Source organism: Equus caballus, chromosome 3 (assembly GCF_041296265.1).
Source record: "Equus caballus isolate H_3958 breed thoroughbred chromosome 3, TB-T2T, whole genome shotgun sequence".
Classification (NCBI taxonomy): domain Eukaryota; kingdom Metazoa; phylum Chordata; class Mammalia; order Perissodactyla; family Equidae; genus Equus; species Equus caballus.
This window is the reverse complement of record NC_091686.1, coordinates 39,901,703-39,929,588: the sequence shown is the minus strand read 5'-3', so window position 1 is coordinate 39,929,588 and position 27,886 is coordinate 39,901,703. Positions and strand designations below refer to the sequence as shown.

At 42.2% G+C, this 27,886-nt stretch overlaps 1 long non-coding RNA gene across 2 annotated transcripts in view; it reads right to left on the bottom strand.

The window, feature by feature from the left end:
• Positions 1 to 1,219: 1,219 nt before the first annotated feature.
• Positions 1,220 to 27,886, bottom strand: part of LOC102147471 (uncharacterized) — a 39,449-nt gene continuing 12,782 nt past the window's right edge. The window contains exons 2-8 of one of the 2 annotated variants that reach the window (XR_011436990.1): positions 20,250 to 20,836; positions 9,760 to 9,849; positions 5,683 to 6,752; positions 4,491 to 4,690; positions 3,772 to 3,914; positions 3,295 to 3,380; positions 1,220 to 1,650 (exon numbers count right to left, since the gene is read on the bottom strand). This is a non-coding gene — a long non-coding RNA (uncharacterized lncRNA). Of the gene's footprint in view, positions 1,651 to 3,294; positions 3,381 to 3,771; positions 3,915 to 4,490; positions 4,691 to 5,682; positions 7,392 to 9,759; positions 9,850 to 20,249; positions 20,837 to 27,886 lie in introns of both variants that reach the window. The other variant, XR_011436989.1, reaches the window with a different exon arrangement.

Here is a 27,886-nt window from a genome sequence, read left to right as displayed (position 1 = left end):
CCTCCCAAGACCCCTTCAGGGACACTTGGGTCCCCCATATCTCTTTCATTATCTAAAAGACCCAACAGGGGAGGAGTTCCTACATTCAAATGTGTGTGGGTCCCTGACCCCCTGTAGCACCCCTCAGCTCTAGGCACAGTCTCTGTTGCCTGGAGGAAGAGGAGGAGGAAGAGAATTGCACCCTCCCAGGCCCCAGGTGGTGAGAGAGCCTGGCCCTTCATGGCCCAGGGTCCCGGAGGTCCTGACCGCTGCAGTCTCATCACAGCACAGCTCAGTGAACTCACTGCTCACTTCCCTCTGGCCTGTGAGACTTTCCCAGGTGGCAGGGCCAGGCAGGCTCACCTCTGAGATAGCCCCACGGTGCCCCCTGCTGGCCACATGTCCTTGCAACCAGGCCACAGACCTGACACACCTGAGTGTCCTGCAGGTCTGCACTTGATGGTGCAGTTGCTTCAGGAAAATTCCTTGCAGGTATTCAAACAGTGACACCAAGAGTTACCATGTGACCCAGCAATTCCACTCCTGGGTACAGACCCAAAAGAAACAAAAGCAGATGTCCACACAAAACCTTGTACATGAATGCTCATAGCAGACAAATACATAATAGCCAAAAAGTGGACACAACCCAAATATCCATCAGCTGAGGAATAAACAGACTGTGCTGCAGCCACACGATGGAATGCCATTCAGCATCGAAAAGAAATGGAGGGCTCACACATGCGGCAACATGGGTGGACCCTGAAGCCGTCATGCTGAGTGAAAGAAGCCAGAATCAAAAGGCCACGCATCGTATGATTCCATTTATAGGCAATGTTCAAAATAGGCCAATCCACAGAAACAGAATATGAATTTCTGTTTGCCTAGGCCTGAGGGCTTAGCAGAAACGGGACTGTCTCCTAACGAGTAGAGTGTTTCTTCTGGAGCAGTGATGGAAAGCTTCCAAAATCGATTGTGGTGACATTGCACAATTCTGTGAGAATATTAAAAACACTGATTTACACACCTTACAGTGTGACTCATATTACATGTGAACTATATCTCACTGACGCTGTAATGATGACTAAAGGCTGCACGGTGCATCAGCAACACAGAAGACATCCTCCAGAAGGGAGGACAGAGTCTCGTTCACTCACTTTAAAGGGTCCCAACCAGGGCAATGAAAACACAGAGGAATTCCAGTAGCGAATGTTCTAGGTACTAGGACATCCTGAAACATCCATGAGGATTTCTATGTTTTAATTTTTTTAAAAAAGGCACCTAAAGTTTAAAAAAACATATTCACAAGTGTCATAAAAGAATCATCATAGCTCAGGGGGAGGAGAACACAGGGAACCATCAAATGGAAAAGAAGTGGAAGAGTTCGGATCATGTGGATCTGCACCCCGAACATGAATGTGGACCTGCGTTTATTACTGCTCCACCCCAGAGAGACGTGAAACAGTCCAATTAATGAGATCTCTTTCAAAAGCATCAGTTTATGACAAAACAAAATATTAGGAAATAAATATTTTGCAATCATGAATTGAATCTTCCAGATTCCAAGATTTATAACTAAAAACTCCTGAAGGTTCCATTTCATAGGCATTGAAGTGACTCTCCTCCTCGTCGTTGTAGTGGATTCCAGAAGTGACAGATGCCTTCAGGATCAAACTGAAAAGAGTCCAACAGTGTGTGTAAGAGGCTGTTCTCGATGCTTAGTCTGACCCTAAACTCTATATAAGATCAGAGACGTGAACAAAGAGCAGCACAACCAGCAGGCAGAGCAACAAGGAACTGTGGAAAATTCAGCTCTGTGTGCCGGGATATTTCAGGGCACATGTCTATTAAAATTCATCAGGCTTTAACGCACCTTTCACGGTTAAACAAAAACAAATACAAAGACATTCTGGATTTGTCCAGGCGTGTGCCTGTTCCTGATACCAGCCTTTGGTGTCCCTTCAGTTCATGTGACTATCACCGACGACAGTATACACCCCTGGGCGAAGACACCGCTCACCAGGGCCAAGGTGACTGAGGCACTGGTGCCATGGAAGTCTGGGCTACTTAGCCAGGGGACACCTCCTACCTCCGCCTCCTCCACTTCTGTCCTGGGCAGTCAGGAGAACCCCACCCCACCCTAGGGGCTCTCAGATGGCTGTCATGACGTGGTCAAGGTTTTAATGACATTGTGGGCATAGGGTTGCCAGGTAATGAATGCACAAAGAAGCTGCCCTCTATCTGTATTATGATCACATCAAGGGACATTACTCACACTAAAAAGGAAAGATATTGTTTCTAGAATAAAGGACAGACTATCCTAGGACAGACCATTTGCCAAGCTTCCCCTGACGTGTGTGTACATAACACATAAATCGCATTCACCCACCTTTCTAAGGGGTTTCCTCATCTCTAAATGCAGATGATGATAAACCTCCCTCCCAGGGGTGTGGCGAGAAGGAAGCACAGGGAAAGTGTGGATCCAGCCCCAGAACAGAGTGAGAGGGAAGACATGTCAGCTGCTGGATTCTCACACACGCCTCCTCCTGGCCTCGATCTGCTCACTGCCCTCCATCAGGGAAGACTGCACAGGCCAGCGTGGAGAACCAGACCCAGGTGAGAACACCAGGTCACAAGGAAGAGGCCTGGCCCTGAGTCTGCCACCAGGGGCCCCACAGCTTCATTTGTACAAGACAGCTCTGGTCCACTCTGCACACCCACCTGAGCGCTGACCTGCTTTATACCAAGCACAGCACTGGGGGCCACGGTCGGGAGCAAGACAGCTCCTGCCCCCCAGGAACGTCAGACCCAGGGAAAGGAGAACCAATGACGGCCTCGGGTAACCAGTGGTCACTGATCTAGTGCTTCTCATGGAGGTTTAAACAGAAACATAAAGAAGCAAGCCATTTGAAAGACAGTCGACAGAAATTGGGAAAAAAATGAAATCATCTGGCTAAATGAGCATGGAGGTATAATCCGCTTGTCAAAATCTTAGCAGGATGCTCATGAGCTGTGCAGGCTGCTGGCTGAGTGGGTAGTAGAGGCAGCGGAACAAACCACCCTGTGTGGGAACCAAGCGCACTGGCGGGAAATCTCCACCAAGAGCAGGGTTGTCATCACCGCTCCCCCAGATTACCTGTTGCACAATCTGACCCTCACCCAACATCCCCCCTGAGGGTCATTTTCATTGATGGAGACTCACGCGAGCACCATGTGCTTCCAGCTCTGGAAAGCAAGGGGTCGACTGACCCGCACATATCAGGACCTGGCCTTGGTCCTGCTACCCTGCAGGTGCCCCAGTGCCAACAGTGAGCCTACCTGGATCTGCCCGAAGTCCACGGTGATGGTAGCAGCAGAGGTGAAACCTTTAATGATGGCACAGGAGACGAAGTACAGCAGGAACCCTGGCAGCCAAGAGGGAATACTGTGTTGGTCAGAGCTCTGCCTGGTCCCAGAGGACATGGGTGGACATGGCGGGGAAAGGCAGTGTGGATGAGACTGAGGCTGAGGACTGGAATGACATGCCCTGTTTGGGCTGGTTGGAGAGCAGGAAAGGGAGGTTGGGGTCTGAGGCTCTGGGAGCTTCTCCAAGTGTCCTGGCCTCTCAGCAGAATAGGGGAGGGCTGAGGGGTGAGGGTCCCCCTGCCCCTACTACACGCACACAAGGATAGCCCTTGGAATGCAAAGAAGGAAATGCTGAGGGCAGGGCCATCCTCAGAAGGCAGGGGCCTCGGTACTCTGGGAAGAGCAGAACCACACCTCCCCCACCATGGAATGAAGGCCTGAGAGTCTTACCCAAGCACAGGGACCCCATGGCTAACTGCATGCAGCCCCACAGGAAAGCCAGTAGCACAGCACAGGCGGGCTCAGGGTAACATGCCAGAAGGTGACCAGGAAGAACTACACGAAGCACCCATGAAGGCAGAGTAGAAGCCACACTGTTGGGGAGAGAGTGATGAGCACCCAGGAGGCACACGGCACACCCATGGTGCCCCTGGTGTAGACATCTGAGCACAGGGGTCTACGGTGTCCACTGTGTACTTTGGGCACACCAGCGCACACAGGCAGGGTAACCACTCACCCTCGATCATCCATGAGTGTGACCTGCTGTGATGAGGGGACCTCTTTTCTACCCGCACCCAAGTGGGGCCACAGGTGCCACCTGTGGGAGCACAAAGACCTGCGTGTTTCTGTGTGAGTCTGCGAGTCTGAGAAATAATGCTTAAAGCTACAGTGAGTCATCCTGCTGGCCCCATCACACAACCCAGAACTGCCCTGATACCTGTGTGTGACAAGTGTGACAAAAGAAGTTATAGGGGCGCGCGTCTCCCCAAAGGCAGTCACATGCTCTAGACTGTAAACCAAGGCTTCTTGGTTCCCATGGGGCTGGAGCCCTGGGTGCCCCGCTGTCTGGAGAGGATACTGTGCATTTCTACTCTGCATCTGGGCAGGCGATGAGGCCTAGTGTGGGGTCAGGGAGGGGATGTGGCCAGCAGCAGGGGCAGACATCTCACCTGGGGCAGGAGTCAGGTCACCTCAGCACAGGCCAGTGCGTGGGGAATGACCTTGAGCCCCACTGAAAGTCCAGTGATGAAGTCCATCTTCAGAGTCCAACCGCCAGGCCAGGATGGGCAGCCTCCTCTGCACAGCCGCAGGGGTGCAGCAGTGGTCTTGCAGGGCCATGCTGGAGCCTGAGGGCCTGGCCTCACTCAGCCTGGGGTGGAGCAGGGGCAACACAGACCAGCAGTCAGGGTCCCGGCCTCAGAGGACCCAGCAATAGTGCGGGGGTCCAGGGCATCAGGGGAGACACAATCTGTCTCCCCCCCAGGGGGTCTGAGCTAGATGGCCTACATCCCACCCCCTTGCTGGTCTGAGACAGGAAGCCAGAAACCTGTGCAGAGGGGGCCTCCACCAAAGATGGAGTGTCCCCACACCCCTGCCCCGAATCCCAGAACCCCACTTGCCCAAACCCTAGCTGATGAACAGTTTCTCAATAAGAAGCCTAAACACTCAGTTTTTCCTCCAAGGAAAATCTGCTTGCTTCTTTTTTTTCCCTCCCCAGGGAATTTAAGGAGGCACAGTGCAGAGAGAAGCAGCGTCCAGGGGGCTCCCTCCTCTGGCTGGTGTGGGTGGGAGGACTAGAGGCCCTGAGGGCCGAGGCTTTGCAAAGGCCAGCCATGGAGACTTCCACCCACTAAGGGGACTGCAGCGCTGGAGGGGCTGTCTTCCATTGAGGCCTTGCCTTACCCCCGCCCCCACCTGTGGCATTGGCATCCTAGGGGGCCCCAGGGGTTCTAGTTGGTTCTGGGAACTTCAAAGCCCCTTGATTAACTCAGAGTGCACAGCATCCATAGGATCCTGGCACCACCTGCACAGAGTTGGCCCCAGACTGCCCCTCATCCCCACCCCTGCGAGGCTGCTCTGGGCACAACATGGCCCCCACCCCGAAGCCACTTACGGCGAGTCTAAGGGTGGGACACCACGCTGCCTAAGAGTCTATGGCCTGCGGGCTCCACCAAGTTCGGTGGAGGCGGGAACCTGGGTTGGGACGCAGTGGGTGGGGAGCGGGGTCCACGTGGAAGGCGCCCGCATCCTCGGCCCCTACGCCGGGCCCCGCATCGGCCTCCTCACGCGGCCCCGCTTTCTCCCGGGAGCTCACCTACCCTTCCCTGGGCCCAACGCCACCCACTGCCGCCGCGGACTCACCAGGAACCGCAGCAGCTGGGGGTCTCCTGAGATCACCGCATCAGGGTCCACGGGAAGCGCGGTGGTTGAGCGAGGGGCGGGGCCAGGGCGCCTGGGGGCGGGGCCTGACGCGCACGTGTACTCGGGCGGGGCCAGAGCCCCGGGTGCAGGCCTTTGAGGCGCTGCCGGACCCTGAGCTCTGCCGTGCGCATCGGGCGCCTAGCTGGAAAGTGCTGCTGGTCCTCGGTGAGTGCGTCCCCCGCAGGCCCGCTGACGGCCTGAGCGCTGCCTTCCACCGCCGCCTGTTGTTCCGCCAGAAGTGGCCACTCGTCCCTTTACACCAGCGGTTAGTGCTGACCCGAGCGTGCCCTGCAGCCCCACTGCCATTCCCTCCCCATCTCCCCTCTCTGCTTCTCGGACTTCGTGGTCGGCTCCTTGGAGAGGGAGGCAGGGGCGGCCTCGCCCACCGCGGGGTGTGCAGGAGTGGGCACCATCATTCAGCCCCCAACTGCTGCCCTCCGCTCTGACCCTGCTCTCCCACAAGTGCCCAGAGCAACCAGAGCTAACCCTGCGGGCCCCCAGCTCAGAAGGCTGGGCGGCTTTCCACAACTCAGGGACCCACAGATCCTGAAGGAGATGCCATAGGAGGGGCTGGTGCCCCAGTCCCCAGAGACCAGCCGGGGTGCCCTGGGGCTCTCAACTGCTCCCCAGTCCTTTTTTCAGACTCCGGAGCGCTGTACTTCAGCTCTCCTTCTCCTGGCTGAAAGGTGCAGCCCCTGACAATGCATCCCCTGGTGGAAACCCCTGGGAGGTTTCCAGAGCCCTGCCGTTCAGGAGATTGGCTGCTGATGGGGATGTTTCCAGGGGCAGCAGGGCCCCAAGTGGTGGTGGTAGCAGAGGCGGCGGCAGGTTCAGCCTTAGGAGAAAGGAGGGCCACTGCACAGGGGTGTGCCAGGACCCGCGGTTGCAGGCTGGCTGGTCTGTCTGTCCCAGGAGCCTGTCCCCGTGGCATCTGCACAAATACAATTGTCCAGCCCGAATGCAAGGACACTAACTGCGGTACTCAGGCAGCAAACTCGATCAAGAAATTCCTGCAAAATAAAAGTGGATACTGGGCATTGCAATAAATCATATCGGGGAGAATTGAAGAGTGTTAGAATTATTCGAAAGATTTAATATCTCTGGTTTCACAACTGCTGCAATGTTGCAAAGTAAATATCCACAAACAGAAATAGTAAAGAAAATTAAAAGATCATTGCAGTCAGCAGAAAACACTTTTTTCACATGAACCTTCAGAAGAACCACGTGTTAATGAGAAAGACAAGTAGAAAATTAATATTCCATGTAACCAAAGACACAATGGTAGATGAATAAAAAGGCATTTTGAATTATATGCAAATGCAGAGCACACTTTCAGTTATTTATACACCCTCCATAAGTTATGGGAAATGTCAGAGAAAACACTGAAATGCCAAAGTATAAATTTACATTTAAAATTAAATTCAGATGGCATGAAATTGATTTGTTTGAAGGGTTAAATCTTCTTAGAAAAATTTTTCCACAAGGATCATCAGCTCTAGGTGTAATAAAATTTGTATTTTGAAATAATTTATCAGAAATCTCTCCAATGTTGTCATAGCCTATAAAACACTCTTCACGGCTCCACGAGTGTTTACCCCAACACAGACTCTTCTCCTCGGCATAAGTGAACGTGATCTGCAATCTTGCATCTGCCAAAAATAACAGAGACCTCTTTCAACTGTATCAATTTAAAATAAAAGTTACTAACTTTATATATTTTCATGACATAATAAATGAATTTGCATAAGTGAGACAGAAAAATCTTATGATCTGTTTAAACATAATATTGAGAAAGTGTCATGTACTGTATATGTTATATAAAGTAAGACTGATAAGATTGCCTTGTAATGTGTAAATTTATGTTATTCATGTCTTTTTCAGTCCTGTTATGTTTTATAAGTAATAAGATATTTTAAAGGAAAATGCTTCCTATTTTTGTACCTTTAACTGCGTATTTCCCCCTGCTTCCTGCATAAGGGGTTCTGAATGTTCATTTTTCAATGGCCCCACAAAATATTCAGTCAGCCCTACAGCTGTGTGAAAGGTTTCCAGCCCCCCTGCATGACAGCTCTAGTGAGGGGACAAGGCATGTAGCCAGCAGAGGGGCCTTGGGTCCAGCTACACACAGTGACACAGGTTGAGACTGTTCACACTATTTAGAAGGACTTTAATCAGAGTAGGATTCAAACTGAGTCTCTTGGCCAGTACAAAGTTGTGTTTTGGGCCATGATTTTAAAGCATAAATACTAACTAAAAGCTGAACATTGTCTTCTTAAGAGCACAGAATCATAGTCCTTGGTTTACAACTAGGGCTGCCTGATAAAATAGAAGACCTCTAAGCAAACTTAATTTCAGATGAACAACAAATAATTTTTTAGTATAACTAGGTCCTAAATGTTACATGGGATGTATTTTTTATTTCCTATATCTGGCAACCCAATTAATAGCACTATCATCATTAGTCCATACATTGACTTAATTAACTTAATAATTAATCTGATATTCGTGTTTTAGGTGCAGGAATTTTTAGTAACTATCCTCTTAAGAAACCTTGTGGCAACTCTAAGGCACTGAGAACTTATTTTAGATACTGAGAAGTGACTGATTCTCGATCCTGTTAATCAAATTGTGATTGACCCAGGGTATCAGCATCAACCTCATGCTTGTTAGAAAAGAATCTCAGGTCCCACCTAGACCTACTGAATTCAGAATCTGCATTTTAACAAAATCCCTATGTGATTCATATGCACATTAATATTTTAGGAGCACTGATTTAGAAAGCTGTGCTTTAGGAAAATTCCCAGGGCATATGCAGGGTGGACTGAAGGGGAACTGACTGCAAGTATAGAAACCCCTTACAAGAATATTTTAAAAGTTCAGGCATTGCTTCAAGATCTGAATTCTGGTGCAGGCGGCAGGAATGAAAAGAAAGAAACTGAAATGAGAAACACTCTAATGGAAAAAAAATCAATGGGACTTGGTAACAGACCAGATGGAGGAGAGAAAGGAAAGATGTCAGAATCCGAATGTAAATCAAGTAGAAGCATCAAAGTGTTTCTAGTCTTCTTGGCAGGGGTTCTCAACCTTAGCTGCACTGTGATCACCTTGAGCTTTAAAATACTCATGCCTGGGTCCCAACCCCAGAGACTCTGATTTAAGGTGAAGCCTGGGCATTAGAATTTCAGACTACTTCCCATGTGATTCTACTGTGCAGCCAAGGTAAAGAAACACCAATACGGGCTCTTTCAATCTATTTGTTTTCACTTAGAGTAGTGATTTTCAACCCTTGCTACAGTTTACTTGGGGAGCTTTAAAAATATATCAGTATCCAGACATTGCCCTTAGAGATTATAATTTAATTGGTAATATTTTAGAAGTTCTTCAGTCAATTGTAATGTGCAGCCAGGGTTGAGAACACTCAATTGAAAAATTCAGTTTAATTGGTAATTTATTAACCATTTTTTAAAAAATAAGTATAAATGAAGAGGGAAATCAGTGCTAACAGACTCCAAACCTTCTAGTTAGGTGAAATATAAACCAACATATTTTCATTTGCTTGTTATAACTTCACAATGAAATTTACTTGGAATTAGCTACAATTTCCATTTTTTCAAAACTTCATTTTGGATCCAAAAAGAATCGGCTTATGACCATTGCAATTAGATAACCATTTATGAAATGAGCATTATTCAGACACTTAAAATATAACATGAAATAAATTGATTCCAACTGCAACTACAATTATATATCTTAGGAGAGAATAAGGTTCTGGGGGAGAAGGACAGGAAGGAAGCAAAATGTCTGAAGTTTATTCCTGAGTCAAAGTCAAGTCTCCTTCAGGACTGAACCTTGCAACTAAGGTCCAAATAAAAAACATCAAGCAGAACATTTAAGCACTTCATAGTTAACTTAATCACTATAGGATTATTTCATAAATGTGCAAAGTAAAGTAAAAATTTTTTTTCAAAAAGAGAAATGTTTCCAAATAACCTTTTATAAAATGGAAAATTGGCTTACCTCTTCCCTATGATTCTTTATTGGCATACAAAGAATACTTTGTGTCTTGTAGCCTGTAATTTGGTCCACTTCTGCATTGAATCGAGGATCCTAGTAGGGAAAAAGAAATTCAATTTAATGACTGACCTGCTCAAAGATTGATTTGATTTTTCCCATTTATAAGATTAGAGAAATCTAACCTTTGACTTACCTTGTTGCTCTGAATGACAATTTTATCATTGTAAAAGGCACTGCTGAATGTAAGTACGTATCATCTTTGACAAAGATAAATTTAAGTGTTTTTTTTAGCAGCTAGTGTTTATGAGAACCAAAAAAATACAGACTCAAACATATAAAGGAAATATAAACAAAGAAATAAACTCAAAGAAATTAAGGAAATTCAAAATATTAACCAATTTGGATAGCCTTACTTAGATTCAGGAAAACTGGCAACTCTCCTCCCCGTAACACAATTTGCCTGTTCCCATCTCGCTACCTGATTCTTCCATGCCATCCAACAGGAAAGCATCTCTGCTCTGAAACTTTTCCTATAAAACCAACCACCTCCAAAACAAACTTCCAGTATTGACTTTACTCCCTTGTAATGGTCGTTTATATAATTCCTCAGTATTCTGTTCTATCTCAGGTGTTCACAAGAATTTATTTCTTTTTTCTTTTTTCTTTTTGTATATGTAAAAAAGCTGCATGGCCTCAATCAGACTGTAAACAACTCAATCATTTGAATCTCTTTTCCCTTTTATAAAGTATATCATGCACATCCAGTAATTACAAAGGACTCTGACACGTGTAAAAATTCTAAATGTGAGCTAAAGAAAGGCACAGGCTATTTTCTCTTAAACTCCAGATTGGGAAGACTGAAGTTACTTAGGCTGTAAACTCTGTGAGGGGCTTTTTTTGGGCTCATCACTGTATTCCCAATGTTAGCACAGGAACTCAACAGCATTTGGTAAATAAATGAAAGAATTCATCAACAAGTGATATCATAGTTATCAACTGTGATCATTTTTAGTTTATTATAGTTTAAATTAAATCTTGTAGGTAGGGGGAAAACATACTAAAGGAAATGGACAGATAACCACTATATGAGGAAAGATTAGAATGGAAAAAACAAACCAGAACATAAACATTTGAATGAGTGTTGTTCCTTCAAAGCAACAGCCTTGGGAAGTTACATGTTTAACCTAATGATAGCATCACTGCTCTCAAAACTCTGCTGTAGGAATTCCCTTCAGAGAATATGGAATCACTACACTGGAAAATCCTCATCTTTGAAGGTCATTTCTATTTTTTTTTTTTAAATTAGTCTAAAGTCATGCAAAGCCAAAGCTGTGAATGAAGTAAATGACTATACTAGATTCCATCAATTGGGGTCAGAAATGAGGCCAATTTTCCCCTGAGAGGGCCAAACCCGACATTAAGGACAACTGCAAAAGAAAAATTATAAAATGGTGGAAAATCAGTTTAAATATTTTATATTATAAATAAGCGCTACCGCATTTTTGCTTTTTCTGCAAACATACTCCAAGTTATATTGAGACACAGAGAAAACCTGGGCTGAATGTTTCTAAGAAATAGTTCCTAAATAACATCCTTTAGTATGCAAAGTATCAAAAGCAATTCTGATATTGATGAATTAAAGAAGTAGAAATTTATTAACTTATAGAATAAATTATTCTACAAGCTAATAATCAAAATATGAATAAAAATGCACCTTCAGCAATTATTTTGTTAATGAATATTTGACTTACAAGACCAATTTATGAAGACGATTAAACCCAACTATCTAATCACAGCAATAGAGTTTGACAGACTGAAATTAGCAGGACTATCACAACATTTTTGTGCATAGTAGAAGTTTAAAATCAACAGCAGCCTGGATTGCACTCTTCATTGAAGGAGGCGGGAGTAACATATGCTTCAAATTCACTTTAGGTGAATTTTGGCATCTCAAAATATTTTCCTTTAACAATGCACTCACTGCAGAGGCAATACACAGAGAGAAGTTCTAACCCCATTAGGTCCAAGAAACACCTTAAAAAAAATGGAGCACTACTGTTATTGTGATTATTCCTTTTATTGTTTATGAGAACATGTCAGTGTAAAAAAAACACAAGCCTTGGATCTCCACTTGCCATGATAAAGCAACTGGTACCAGACTTGCCCTACTGCTTTACTAGACAGTGGAGAGCGGAAATGCACGATTGCCATGCAACACTCCGGCTTTCTTCCTGGGGGCATTTTCCTGCTGGGGAGAAGGCAGGCAGCATCCAAGTGGAACAACAGTTCCAAATGGAAGTGAAAGAAATTCGAGACTTCTAAAGGGGCTGGAATTTGAAAGGCAAAGTACCTGATAAGAGAGGCTGTCTTGGGGGGTTGGGGAAAGGGGTTTAAAGGAGGAGTGGCAGAAGACGGAGCAGCTACTCACTTCAGACACGTACAGAGCAAGACTCTGCCCTTGCAAAAATGACCTGTTGAAGTCTGAAATCAGAACGGGGACACCAGTTTGGGAAATGTTTAGAGACACTGGACTTCCAGTCTAGCCAGAAGAGAGATCTTACTAAGCACCTCAGGCATTCAGTTGAGACACAGAACCATATCCTAGATTCAGGGGGCACTCCCTAAGATTAAATTCAAAAGTAAAATACATCCACCCTAACAAATAATAATACCAAGGCCAACAAGACCAAAGATCTCTCAACTGCAAGAACAAATGTCAGCCTTATTTTAAAGGAAGACGAAATGATCCAAAAGCCCTGCAATGAAACATCCACAATGTCCAGTATGAAATCAAAAATCAAGACACGTGAAGAAACAGGAAATTGCAACCCATAATGAAGAGAAAAACTAGTCAATAAAAATGGGCCCCAAGATGATTCAGATGTTGGAATTAACAGACAAAGATTTTAAAGCAGCTACTATAAATGTATTTAAGGACTTAGAAGAAAATATGGTAATAATGAACTGATAAGGAATCTCAGCAAAGAAAGAAAAAACTATAAAGAAAAATAAAGCCACATGGAAATTCTAGAATTGAAAAGTATAATGTCTAAAATGAAAAGTTCATTGAAGGGTCTGTGAACCTGAACATAGATCAACAGAAAGTATCTAATCAGAAGAACTCAGAGGGGAAAAAGAAAAAACCTATAAAAAGTTAACAGAGCCTCAGTGTTTTCTGGGACAATATCAAGTGATCTAACATATACGTAATTGAAGTCCCGAAAAGAAGAAAGAGAATGGAGCAGAAAATATTTAAAATTAAACCAAAAATTTCTCAAAGTTGTTGAAAACCTTAAACTTATACACATGGTGTGAAAATGAAATACAGCACCACAGGAGGTGCAAACACAAAGTATAGCTGACTTCTGATGAGAAAAATGAAGACCGGAAAAATGTGGGAAAAATCTTTTAAAGTGTTGAAAGAAACTACTACTAACTAATATCTTTTAAGAATACAGGCAAAATAAAGGCATTTTCAGATAAACTAAAAATGAGAGAATTTGTCAGCACCATACCCACACTACACAAAGTGCTAATGGAAGTTCTTCAGCCTAAAGGGAAAGATACTGGAACCTGCAGAAAGGAGTGAAGAGGTTAGAACTTGGCTTGAGCATATGCTTAAAGAGTAAGGAAGCCTAGTTCTTCACTTTTGGAGAAGGAAACACCTAACAGAGAAAAGAAGCAGAAAAAAAAAATGTACCTTGAGATGTGGATTGAAATTGGAGGTATCAGTAAGAATTCATTGTTTTTAATATAATAAGTAGATAGGTATAGAAATAAATAAAATATAGTATGTGTGTATATTTGTTTATTTTTTTCCTAGCTCTGTCTGCTAACATATTAGCAATGAGCACATATCAGAAGCAATGAGCTCACCTAGTGGCCAGACCTTGGTTTCTAAATACCATCCTTTCCTTGGAAGCAAGGCTGCTTGGAAAAAGGAAACATTCTAGGGCTAGGGCAGGGAAAGTCTAAGATAGCCTGGAACATCTTGTTAAGGCAGTAAGAACTTTCAGCCCTACCAGAAAGCACGAAAATTGTAGTGATGGGGGCATATAAAAAATACATGGGAGTCTGCAAATCTGATATAATTTGAGAAGCCAAATAAATAAAGATAATAACAGATCATAACTTATAAACAAAATGAAAATCCATGAGTCCTCAGTGATATACATGAATGAATGAATGAATGAATAAAAAAGACAAAACTCTTCCTCACATTAGAATGCCAACCAATAAATATAGAAGGTATGATGGCATTAGAAAATCACTGGATGCCAAAACTGGTAAACGTAGGTTGATGAGGGATAGGATATTTACATAATATCAAAGTATCTCCCCATAAGATACTTCTAATTTGTTGTTTTTAGTGCCATCAAGTCTCTCCGACTCCTAGTCACCCTGTGTACAGCAGAGCGGAACCCTGCTGGGTCTTTTTGCTCCATCCTCTCACCTACCAGCACTGTATCAAACAATGCTGCACTGCTATTCACAGGGTTTTCGTGGCCATTTTTTTGGAAGTGGGTGGCCAGGTCCTTCTTCCTAGGCTGTGTTAGTCTGGAAGCTCCAGTGAAACCTGTCCACCATGGGTGACTGCTGGTATTTGAAATACCATTGGCACAGCTTTCAGCATCACAGCAACATGCAGCTGCCACAGTATGACAATCGACAGACGGGTGGTATGGTTCCCTGACCAGGAAATGAACCTGGGCTACGGCGGTGAGAATGCTAAATTTTAACCACTAGACCACCAGGGCTGGCTACTTATTATTTACAATCAGAAACTGTACCCTTATAGTGGAGAAACCCGGTGGACACCACTGTAACCAAGTTATCAAATTTAACACCATCAGTACTGGGATAAACTAATATCACATGCTTCCTGATAACATACACTGAGAACGTCTGTGGTATAATAAAAAATATATTTGGTCTTTATCCCTGGTTCCTGGCACAGAGCTTCTAAAACCCTTAAAATTTCCTGAGTTGATAGGAGAATATTTTGATATTCCTAACAAGCCCCTTTCAAGCACAACTTAGTTCATGCGAATGAGATGGTTCATGGGTAATTGAGCCCCAGATAGCTTCAAGATGGGGGCTGGCTGCCAGAAAAACCAACCAATTGACTGGAGGGTTAGAACTCTCAGACCCACCCCCGACCTCCAGAGACGTAAGTGGGCACTGGCGACCAGGTTGGTGAAGATATCTATGTCCTAGGATGACGCTGCAAAGGGCATGTAAGTTCTGTGTCCCCCACATCCCATTCCTCACCCTATACATCTCTTCCATTTGGCTGTTCCTGAAGTGTTTCCTTTATAATAAAACTGTAATTGTAAATATAGCACTCTCTTGAATTCTGTGAGTGATTCTAGCAAATAACTGAACTTCAGGGGGGAACCCCTGAATTTTCAATCAGCTGGGCATAAGTGCAGGTAGCCTGGGGACTCCATTTGTGGCTGGTGTCTGAAGTGGGGGCAATCTTGTGGGACTGAGTCCTTAGCCCATGGGGTCTGCGATGACCCCAGGTAGTTACAGTCAGAACTGAACTGGATTGTAGGACCCCCAGCTGGTGTAAGAGGAAAGAATTGACTGTTGTTTGGAAAACCAAACAAGGTCTAACATCAACACCTGTGGTATTCCTGCCCAAAGTGCCTAACTTGAATCTATTCAGGAAAGACAGTCTACTAAATAACTGGCCTGTATTCTTCCAAAATATATGTCAAGAAAAATAAACACTAACAAACTATTCTGGATTTAAAGGAGACTAAAGAGACATGACAGGTATGTACAATATGTAATCCTGGGTTAGATCCTTGATCAGAGGGAAAAAATAACTATAAAGGACATTTATGGGATGATTGACAAAACCTGACTATGCATTGTTAGATAATAGTATTGTATCATAAAATTTCCTGATTTTGATAAATGTGTTACAATAGCGTAAAAGAATATTCTTGTTAGAAAACATACTCTGAAATATTTAGTGAAAACGTCTCCAACTTAGACGGTTGAGAAAAAATAATATGCATTATTACTTATATGCAATATATATAGAAAAAGAAAATGATAAAGCAAATAGGGCAAAACATAAACAACTAGAGAATCTGGGTGAAGGGTACACAGAAGTGTCTTATACAGTCTTGCAACTCTTCTGTAAGTTCAAAATTATATAAAAATAAAAAAACAAAAAAGGGAAACAACAGAGTAGACTTGCCAAATTATACACCGGTTTTCTTCCAGAGTGGCATTTTTAAGACATTGCCCCAAGATTATTAGAACTTTGAACAAAGACAAATATTGCAGCTCCCAAACTGTGTTCCCTGGGGCACAATTATGCCATGACAGCTTAGTAGATTTATCAAAATTAAAACAGTTGCTAGTGTTATTTCTTTCTTCTAAAATTCAATTTGGAAATAATTTTACTCATCAGAAATTCATTTGAGAGAGCTCATATTTCTTTAGAAAAATATCTTGATAAATCCTTGGAGTAGAGGTGAGACCCACAGGGTGAGAGATGGGGAAGATTCATTTATCTGGAGAAAGAATGACAAGGGAGGAATGATGGAAGGATGGAAGGAATTAGCAGCTACGTGGTGAAGGCCACACGAGTGGAATGTGACCCTTCCCTAAGCCCCTCCAAGTTTTCTTCCAGAAATCAGGGCATACATGGAGTGGTTGTCCTATGGAAACAGGAGAAGTGTCCAAGTTTTGTACTCCAGTTGACTTGGGAGAACGAGGGGTGTTTTGACAATGTAAATCCTTTGACATAGGAAATCTTAGCTAGGCTTAAGGACACGGAATTAGGGGTTCAAGGCAATCTGTGATGGTTAATTTTCTATGTCAACTTGACTAGGCTAAGGGATGCCCAATTCGCTAGTGAAGCATTAGTTCTGGGTATGTCTGTGAGGATGTCTCTTCAAGAGATTAGCATTTCAATCAGTAGACTGAGTAAAGAAGATCTTCACCAATGTGAGCAGGCATCATCCAATCTGTTGAGGGCCTTAACAGAACAAAAAGGCAGAGGAAGGGCAAATTCGCTCTTTCTGTTTGAGCTAAGACATCCATCTTCTGCTGCCCACCTGCCTTCTATCGGAGCTCCTGGCTCTTGGGCTTTCGGATTCAAACCTAGACCAGACTTACACCAGTGGCCCCTCGATTCTCAGGCCTTCAGACTCTGAATTACACCACCAGCTTTCCTGGTTCTCCAGCTTGCAGACAGCAGGAAGATCATGGAAGTTCTAGCTAATTCCAACTGAGCTAATTCCTATAATAATCTCCTCTAATATATCTATATATATCCTGTTGGTTCTGTTTCTCTGAAGAACCCTTATACACAATCCAATCTAGATATTGGATGATATCTAGTTTTCATATACAGTCTTGCACCGCATAACAACATTTCAGTTAACAACAGACCACATATACGACGGCCGTCCCATAAGATTAGTACCACATGGCCTAGGTGTGTAATAAGCTAAACCATCTAGGTTTGTCTAAGTGTACTCTATGATGTTCATGTAACAGAATCGCCTAGTGGTGCATTTCTCAAAACGTATCCCTGTGGTTAAGCGACCCATGACTGTACAAAGAAAACACCAAAACACATTTACATAGTTGTTCTGATTATTATGTGTCAATATCTTATTATTCATAAATGCTGTGCCACATTCAAGAAAGCTGCATAAATGATGGGCTGATGCAGGAGGAGATGGTGTGACTGAACATCAATATATAGGCAGCATTTACCAACTAACCCTATCATTGGTATTTGTGGTCTAATTGAGAATTACTGGTCTAAGTTGGGGAGCTTGTCTTAGATTTTAAATATATGAATGTGTAATTTTACTAGTAATAAAATGGTTGAATCCTCAAATTTAGGTCATTCTGTTACAAAGTTTTAAAGGGCGAATCAAATGTTGACCCCTTCTTACAATTAATTTGTCTGAGACTATTTTTTAATTCTTAGCTTCAGTCTGAGCACTACTATATTTCATGGCTACCTCATGGTCTTCTGCTACATTACAACTTTTAAAGTGTTCTGTGGTCAAATAAGCTTAAGAAATACTGCTGTACAGTGTCATTTTTACAGATGCATTTTTAAAGAGGGAGGACTCAGAAAACATTAGAATGTATTTTCATACTCTGACTACTTTCACAAAGGCCATGAGACAGTATTTTGATTATTCAAATTATGGGTGGGGCTGAGAAATGAATTACTCATTAGCCACTGACTTCCACTGTTAATACCAATGTAAATTACATGTCACAGATCAACTCCACAGCTTCTATTGAAATTCCTGGGACACAAACAACTTCTGCAAGGCCACTAGAAACACAGATCAGGGTGCCAAGAGTGAAGTGGCAACATGAGGAACACACATGCTAAGAGGCTTCACTCTGGGAGCGTCACAGATCAAGGGCATGGGGCCTCTTTTAGACAGCAGTACAAGAATTAAATCATTACTAACTGCAAAACAAAAATTACATTGTCAAAACTTTAAAGATGGTAAGCAGATGAAACAAAATGCTTATAAGGGAAAAAATTCTCCGGGCTGGAGAAACATAAGCACGCGGACAGATGAAAACTTTCTCAGCAAAACTGAAGCATATTTATGGTCCTACTGTACTTGAGACTATAGTGCCATTGAAAAGCGGAAACACAGCTGTCACCTAAGACAGGAAGGGAATTCCACAAATCTGGCAGCAGTCCTTCAGCTGTGTCCTTAATACCCCCCTCTTGGAGTCAGCTACCATGTGACGTTACTACAGAGCTCAAAGAGGACATGGAGAGAGCTCCATGAAGAATCCGAATTGAAGAAACTGCTTGTACAGAATGGATTCTGAAAAATATCTCAGGATTTAACCTTTCTGAACTATGACATCTCTCCCCAAATCCCTGCCCTCAGTGTTCCTTACCAGTTACCATCATTTATTCACCCAACTTGAAACCTGAGTCACCTGTGACTCCTCTCTTCCTCCTCACTTCCATCTCCCATTAGCTGCCAAGTCCAGCAGATTCTGCTTCTTCATCTGAAGTCCATTCCCTCCTTTTGATCTTTAAGGCCAATGCCCTGGTTCAGGTCCTCACTTCTTCACACTATTACAATAATCTATCCTCCCAGCTTCCAGTATTTTTCCCTCTAATTCATTTTATGACCACTGTAAAATTCATCTTTCTAAAGCACAGTCAGAATCATACTAGTCCACTTTTCAAACCATCTTCAATTATTCCCCATGGCCCCGGATCACATACATACTCCTCAACCTGGTGAATTCAAGACCCCAGCAATCTCTGGGCTCTGCTCCAACAGCTCCTTAATGTCTATACTGACTATACCCCTACATTTCCATACAAGTGCCATGCGATCCAACTTCCCTGTCTCTTCTTCCAGCTTCTCTTTACATCTGGATCTCACCGTGCACACAACTCAATCTACTCAAATCTTATCTATTTTCCAGGATCCTTTATCAGCTTTACTTCCTCAAAGAAACCTTTCTCCATTTCCCCAACTCAATGTCATCTCCTGCTTCCATGAACCTACCACATTTTCTTTGGCATCTATTATGCTCTGCTTTCTATTCTACTCATCTATCTTATCTACTATAAGTTTCACTGAATCAATACTTATTAAGACTCAACCATGCACCAGGCACTGTATTAGGCACCAGTGATACAGGGGTGAATAAAACAGCAGTGACCTCTCAAATTACATATAAGAATGTCGAGCTGGGATTATCCCGGAACCTTTATGGTGTACTATGTGGTAGGTAGCTAGAATAATTGTTCTTTCAAAGTGCTAGAAAGTATTTCATAAATATATCAAGTGTCATTCAATTAAGATGCTTTGTTTAAAACCCATAATTCTATCAATAAAAAGGATTATTTTAAATAGAAAGCTTGAAGAATCGTATAGTATAATCTTTAGGTCCTTAATTAAAGACTTACACATAACTATAGCACAATGTATAGCAACTATACATAACATACAACTACACGGAAGAAAGGATGGAAAGACAGAAAATCAAACTTTTTTGGTGTCAATGAGACTTTGAATGAGTGAATATGATTGAATGAATGAATGAATGAATTTTGAAAAGACTATGAGTTTGGTTTCTTGACAGTTTTTGGACCTATCATGTTGGAATCTCAGTAAAATCCTCAGACATGGAAATAACAGATAGGAATATGTATAGTGATGAGAGAATATAACTATGAGATGAGCTATGTTAAATTATCATTAAGGAGAAAAACAAGATAAGATTTTTCTCAGGTTCATATCCTTGACTCAACCACCAGTAAAAAAGATTTAAAAGATGGGAAAGTTCCTACCATACATTCTAGTTTTAACTAAGTACACAAATTACTACCTCTCAGTTATCTTATTGCATACATCTCAGTTTTTAATAACACCCCCATTCACAGTAGTTGTCCAATGCCTACCCATGTTCCCCGCCCCAACCCATCTCCAGGGTTCCAAAGGCTCCCTATTTACCTCATACGCATCTTTGATGTTCAAAGGCTTACCAAGCGCTGCCACATGACCCACAATGCCTTTGTTACATTCTAAGTGGATACAGTTATTGGAAGCTTCTTCCAGTGTTGAACCTTCTGCAACATCAAAGAGGTGGCTGATAAGAAACTTGTCGTTGGAGCTGTCCTCACAGACGAGGAACAAGGAATAGTGGTCAGCGGCAATGAGTCCATGGATGTGCAAGAAAATTTTGTGACACAAGGCTGTGACATCCAAAAGACTAGAAACATCTTTCACTAATTCCAAGTCTTGTGCACTGGTCCCCTTCATCATTATCAAACCTTGGAGGGGTTAGAGGCATCTGTTCCTTCTTTTCTGAGTCAGAGAGGAAGCTCACAGTTCCCTCAGAATCCTTGACAACAATGGGTCTAAGAGGCCGGTCAAATTCGGAGGCAGAGATTTTCCTGGTTTGTGTCCCAGGGGCACTGCTATCTGCACGGGAAGTCTGCTGCAAGGGGGAAGAGCAGGATTCCGGGTGGCCTCTGGCGCCTTCCTTGCAGACAGGGATGGTGTGAACTCTGTCAGCAAACCATGAATTGACCATCTCTCTGCAGAACAGAACACGTGACACATTAAATATTTCAGATGGAAAGGCGCTGCCTCTGACAGCTGCTAAAAATTCCCTCACAGTAAGCTGGTCAGATCATAATTCGATTTGTCATAGAAAATATAAACAAGATGGTTTGGTTAAGAAAGTTTTATTTTGAAAAACTGTAAGGGACGATTGCTTCAATGAATAATTTTAATAAAGTATGACCTCCATATATATTTTTTTTCAGATACCTGATTTACAACACATCAAGCATCAAGTCTGCTTTTCTCAAAATCAGTTTATATTAAAGTAAAAGACACTAAATTTGACAATAGTCTTAAGAAAACATAAATAGGGAAATTAATCTGCTGTTTAAAACATACAACTTGTTCTGAAGTTAAATATTTGAAAGTTAAAGATAAATATTTATCTAAATTTGGCCAGCAATATGCTTGATTTTAGATAGTTTTATCTATATTGCTATATATAGATTAGATTTAGAAGGGGAAATGGGAAATGCAAACAATTTTATCTGATAGAAAGACTAGACTTCTGTAAATATCCTAATAATGCTTGATGAATGGTAAAAATGATTTATTCTAGATTACCTACTCCTGGTATAAAGGAAGAAAGTTAAAAAGTAGGCAATACCTAATTTTAAAAATTCAATCCAAGAAAACTTAAATTATTTATGTTTTTAATGTACCCTCCTGTGGAAGAAACCTATTTGAGCTAAAGCCTTCACAGTGGGTGATTTTTTTAAACAAACATACCAGATCATACACATCCAAATGATTATTCATTTCAAATAATTCCCCTTGGAAAGCCATAATCTTATACAATTGATACTACCATTACTTTAGACATTTTTGGAACTCTTCTTTTGAAACTAACTTCTAAGAAAATTTGTAAGCCAAATAAGATTAGTTTTATCTAAAAGTTAGATCTTGGTTTTCACTAAGCCATCCTCTCAAAAAACAAAGACCCAAAAAAACCTAGACTAACAGCTAACTTACTATCTAGCTCATGCACAAGACTTGACTTTCCCCAAAACTCAAATTTACCTTCAAAAGATAAAAACTTGCTACTGCTGAGAATACTTAAAAGAATGTGCCCATAATAAGAACAACACAATCTCTACCCTACGATAACATAGGGATTATTTTCACCAAATGGCAAGACAAAAAAAGCTTGCCAATGCCCAGGGTATTTCCTGTAGTACTATTTGTTTTAGCGAAGGTGAGAAGAAACCCAATAACACCAATGGGAGGCTAGCTAAACGCATTTATCCTATGGACCACTAGGCAGACAGTGAAAGATGGTCATATGCACTGATACAAATAATCTCTAGATTTATTAAGTGAAAAAAGAAGAAAGCTGAGGGGAAAAGAAGAGGTTGTCTTATTTCTGAGTTTCCACTAAGTCTTTCATTTATGGGATGCTCTCTTCATTATTTTACTTTGAACAACACTGTATTGTTTGGTAAATATATATTATTCTGAAATGGTGCCAGTCTAGAATGAAATGGGCAAAAAAATAACACAGATATTATCCGGATGCCCTCATAATTTCAAGCGTTGGATGCAGTTATAAAACCCCTTTAAAGCTCTCTTTTAAAAGTATCACAGTAGACAGGTCCATAGCACAGATCACAAGTATATACCCACCGCACAGAGTTTTTAAAAAAAACTGTCCTAATGCTTTATGAAGACATGCTGTGACTTAGGACAAACTTTCCAGTGACAGCAGCATACACTGATTCAAATAATGCTGTATCTTAAAAACAGAGAGAAATGAGGGGGAGGTACTCTGGGAAATGCTTATATGGCAGCCGCAGTGCCAAAGGCTATTGATGTCACAAACACATGTGAAGCTGTCAAAAATGTATAGGAAGCTTTTAAATAAAATTGTTTTGTATAATGTAAGATAGGAAAACAGCAGTACGTGTAAATTCACGGAACTTACGAGATTTTTAAATATGTACATGTAACTTAAATTGCGAAATCAATATGAAAATAGGCATTTTAACTATTTCAGCTACAAACCCAAAACGTTGCCCTAACTTATTTCTTATCTTCTCATTGGAAAATGGTGATCAACCTTTTTATTTTTTAATCAAACCACATACGTAACAACTCCATGTGGATATCTAAGCAGACAGGTGAAAACGGGGGAAACAATTCCTAATGCCCCTCCCAACGTCATCTTGCTCCCATCTCACTCCCAGCCAGTCTCCCTCACAGTAAGAAATAGCACCATCACCTCCCCAGTCACTCAAACCAGACACCTAGGAATTACTCTCAATCTCCGTTTCCTTCCATTCTCACGTCCAATCCAAGTCGCATCTACTTGACTCACAAAACCTTCTATCCCAACCTGTTCATTTCTATCTCCTGTCCTACCACTCTGGTCCAAGCCCCACCATATCCTACCTGGACTATGGCCACAGCCCCAACTGCTCTCTCTCATATCATACATGCCCCTTTCAATCCATTCTCCAGACAGCAGCCAGAGTAATCTTTTAACAAAGTAAACCTTAAGAGCTTAACTACCCAACTTGGCTTCTCCATGAACTGAGAATAAAACCCAAACTCTTTGAAACCCCCACAGTGGCTGCTCTCGCCCATGCTGGCCTCCTTGGTGCTCCTCAAGCACACTAGCTCCAACTGCCCCCATCTGGAATGCTCTCCCCTCCCCTGCGCCGGCTGATCACAGCCTCCTCATCTCATTATTAGATACTTTTCTTGTTTATTCATCTGCTGGTTTGCCTGTCTTTCCTGACCAGATGTAAATTTCATCAGCGCTACTTGTCTCCCTTGTTCACTACTGCATTTCCTGTCACATAGAAAATGCCTGTTACACAGTATGTCCTCAGTAAATATTTCTTGAGTGAAGTGAGTGAATAAATAAATGAAGCCTCCTAAATTAACTGCATCAAAAGGGACAACAGTCTTTTGAATATCTGAATGCTAGTATATTCGTTACAGAAAATCAACACTGTGTTTTAGCTATTAACCATCTCTCTGACGTTAAGCATTGTAACTGATCATGGCTAATTTATCCTCATATACGCTGCAGTGCCGACTACATGTCTCAGAGCCAGTGTTCAAAAATTCTTCATGGGGCCGGTCCCGTGGACGAGTGGTTAAGTTCGCGCGCTCCGCTGCTGCGGCCCAGGGTTCGGATCCTGGTCGCAGGCATGGCACTGCTCGTTAGGTCACGTTGAGGTGGTGTCCCACATGCCACAACTAGAAGGACCCACAACTAAGATATACAACTATGTACGGGGGGGAGGGTTGGGGAGATAAAGCAGGAAAAAAAAAGATTGGCAACAGCTGTTAGCCCAGGTGCCAATCTTTTAAAAAAATTCTTCACGTGTTGTCTATTACTATAGTTAATTGTCTCACAAGTGATTTACCTCTAGATATTTTCTTGGAGACATGAACTCAGTATTAAATGACACAGGTAAATTGATCTAGTATATTCAGTCATTCAATCAACAATTCTTATTAACTACCAGTCCTGGAGGGAAGGAGTTTCTCATGACCACATTGTTGATTATCTGAGCCCCTGCGGTTATATGCTTGAGTGGGAAAACATATGTTATCAAAACATCAAAACCATCACTTATGAATCAACCACAGATCAAATTAAATCGTCCCTCACACCTCCCTTGTCAGGCCTCCCTGAAGTGTTGCAGTGCATGACCTATGTGGCTGGATGAAGTGGGCCCCTCCTCTTAAGACTAACTTCTATCCTCTTCCGATGAGTTTTTAATACTTCAGTCTCTATACAAGTACAAATCACCTGCAAACTGAAATTGAAATTCCTATACAAGATACAGAATTTCCAGAAGTAGACAAAAGTGATGCTGGAGAAGCATTCTAATATTACACAGAGCCACTGACGAACAAGAGCTATGCCCAATTAAAGACCAGCTAACAACTGAAGAAAGAATCAACCAGGATAATGAGATAACAGATACTTGAAAAGAGAATTCTGTTCAAATAATTACATTCTAGACTAAGAAAGGCCCTTGGAAAAACTGATGCAGTTTTCAAATATTAATTCAAAAAAACTATTTTTGGGGGGGAAAAAATCTCTTTATGATCCTGCTGCAAAAGTCAAACATGAGGTACACATGTATTTATACGATAAACATGTGCCATGGTTTATGGTATAGTTTTGTCAGAAAATCAATTGTTTATTGTAAAAATTAGCAAGGAGTTTTCATTATAATCTCAATTTTATGAAATCTAAAATAAGATAAATTCACTTTCATAATCTACGGTTCCATTTTTCAAGATAAAGTTCCAATTAAAACATTTTCACTGCTATTTTAATTGAATTCACTTTTAAGCATCCTTTTTGTCTAGAATGAATTATTCTCATGAGGTAAAGATCGCTGAGTGGGGCTGGGCACCAGGGAAATGGTAATGAGCAACCTCAGATAAATTATTAACTGACCTCTCCTCCCCAAACTGAAGTTTATTTTGTGTTCAGAGGTTAATTTATATATATATTGGATCTTGCTGTCATATCAAATTAAATGTAAATGCACACAAATGAATAAAGATGGAAAAGGTGACTGTAAACATGTCAAATATAAGGGTAAAAAGTACCAGATGGGACTCAAGAAAGCTGCGTGGTGATTCTGACCGGGCAAATCACTCCTAATGACCTTGCATACGATCTCTGTTTTCCCTTCTTGCTCTTCCTTGATTGTATGGGACTTTGAAAACTACATTAGTGATACCGAGGGAAAAAAAGCACCTTTTATTTAAACCTAGTGAGGCAGGCATTAACAATCCTGCTTTGTCAATTATGAAGCTAAATTAAATGGTTGAACCAAACATATTCTGCTATTTGGTAGCAAAACCAGGTCTCCTGTTCCAAGTCTTACAGCCTGGAAGAATACAAAAGTTCAGGAACCTCAGTGCTTGTCATGAAGAAGGCCTCCATAACCTCCCGCTGCATCAGAAAGGGTCAAAGTCAAATTCAGGCACATGAGGCCAGGGAGAGTAAGATCACTTCCAATAACAGTCTCTAACTTCTTTCCATCCAGATCACAAAAGGATGGCACACTCAACCACGGAGGTAAGAACTCTGCCTCAGAGGACTCAAGAGAACAAAGATTCTTAAGGTTAGTGTCCTTAAAAAAACCTGCCTGAATCTCATGTCTGTATTTCTCTGAAAACAGGTCACATTTAAGAAATCTAAGACAAGGCACTAAACAGAATGTATTATAAATGTGTTCGAGACAAGAGTCATTCTTAGGGTTGCTTGATTTAGCAAATAAAAATACAGGACATTCAGTTAAAATTGAGTTTCATATAAACAATGAATAATTTTTTAGTATAAGTAGTATCTGAAATTCAAATTTAACTGGGTATCCTGTACTTTAGCCAGCCACTCTAGTCATTCTATCTTCTGTTTTTCCCAACTGGAATTGTTGGCAGAAAGACCACAAAGAAAAGGTAAGGTCTATGCAGCATACTAATGAGTTCCAGGCTATCAAATCTCTAATGCTAATTTATCATCAAAAGAGCACAAAGGATCCTGTATACAACACTGTGATCCTGTGTATGGATAAAGAAACCTTTTGAAAGCTCCTGGATTAATAATTTGTGGCATAAAATTCCTCCTTAAATCAAGCTTTCTCCTGTTACTCTCAAAACCACACTATATAATATATTTAATAGAGAGAAAACAAACTGCGGTCGACATATAAAAGACAGATTGACTAAGTGCTAAAAATTTGGGGGACGACAAAGCAGTAAGAAGCTGTGTTTTTTACCCATGAATCCTAAATTCTAATATAGTCTTAGCATTCGCTACTAACAGGATGTGTAACCAGTGGCAGACTTCTCTTTCTGCATTTCAATTTCATCCTCTATAAACAGGGCAAATACCACCTATTCTGACTTCTTTTCGAAGTGCAAGGTGCTGACTTCAGCAGGGTATGAAGTCAAGAATACCAAACTGGCGGTCAGGAGATAATTCCAGTTCCAGCTACAAGATGACACACATGTGAGGGTGAACTAGTTACAACTTCTCTGGAGTTCAGGTTCTCCAGGTGTAAAAATGGGCAGCTGTATTAACAGGCCATGAAGACCCCACAACGGCTTACAGTATCAAAGGCCAGGAGGGCATCATTAGGTCAATCAACTTCCTTAGCCTCTTTTTGTCCCTCGGCTTCCTCATTTTTACATAGCCTTACTCCTTCACTCACTGCACAGGGTTGACATACGAGTCAGATAGGAAACGCGTGTGGAAGCATTTCAAAATCTCTCCCACGTATTTAACATTTTGCTGTCTCACATGCTTTAGTACTCATCCCAATGGAGATGTAGGGCTGGGGTAAGGAGCAACGGCTGTTTATTTCCTCATAAAATTCTGCCAAGAGAACCAGGGAAAAGACAAGGGAAAAAAGGTGGTGTTCCTGGGTACAGGCCCACAGGCTGAGGGGGCTTCATGGGGTCTGGAAACAGGCTGACTACACGCACCCTGAGGACTCGAAGTCCTTGGCCAAAGCAGATACTTCAGAATGCCATTCTTTATAGACTCTCCCTAAGTTTTACCCCAGAAAAGAAGAGTTACATCCTAACTCTACATAAGTTACACCCTAGCCATCCGAGCAAAAAGAACGAAGGGGACATCTGTTACACAAAGGTATTTTACCCTTTGCTACCAGCACTAGTTAACTCAGAGACTTGACTACCATGTGCAAGCCTGTCCTTGCTCACTGCCCTGCAAACCTGGGAGCAAGCATGAGCAGAGCGGCCCTCTTGAAGTCTTTGAGTTGATTTAACGTTTACAAGGCTGTTAATGAAAGACAACAGGCCCTAGACACTGGAAACAAAGCCATGGCCAAGGCAGAGGCGATGAAAACTGATGCCAAGGCTTTATAATCAATGACGAGATCCTCATGCTTAACATCCCATCCAAACCATTCCCTGTCTCCTCACTGCATGTTTCATTATCCTCCAGTCATTTATTTCCGTCCTCATCTTATTACACACAAAAGTTCTTACCTCATAAATGAGTTGTATTATACACCAATTTT